The sequence below is a fragment of the Staurois parvus genome, unplaced genomic scaffold, assembly GCF_062004578.1.
Source record: "Staurois parvus isolate SC_StPar_1 unplaced genomic scaffold, SC_StPar_1.0 ptg000336l, whole genome shotgun sequence".
NCBI classification, from domain to species: Eukaryota; Metazoa; Chordata; class Amphibia; order Anura; family Ranidae; genus Staurois; species Staurois parvus.
This window is the reverse complement of record NW_028318132.1, coordinates 2,592,843-2,593,364: the sequence shown is the minus strand read 5'-3', so window position 1 is coordinate 2,593,364 and position 522 is coordinate 2,592,843.

Sequence of the window (522 nt, the reverse complement as noted above, 5' to 3'; positions counted from 1 at the left end):
CTGTAGGTTTTTAATTCACAGAAATCTGTGAATGAATGATGCAGCTGTGTGGGTGGAGCCCCACACAGCCTTGCTGTTTTTAAACAGTCACAGCAGGTATGGGAAGATGATCCCCCACCCTCTGTCACAGAGAGGGGAGCTCTGCCGGCAAGGAGGTGCATAGGAGCATACTACATGTTACACCCTAAATATGGGTGTAACATGCTCCTACAGTAAAAGTGAACTTAGGTACATGGGCTGATGGTAAGTTGAGTATAATACCTTTTTTATTGCAGAGATGCTCCATTTGAATGTTTGTATGCAATAGGGTCACTTTAAGAAGAAATACTACTGATTGCTACAAATGAATGTATTATTTTATGTATTTTTAATGCACCTTGTTATGCTGTGTGTAAAAAAGTTAGTTACATTATAAAAGAAAGGGAAGCAAGAAGACTGCTGAAAGCCTAAACATCTCATATGTGTAACCACATGCCCAGTTTATGTCAAATTGATCTATTAAATTGTGTCTTTCAGGCTGTT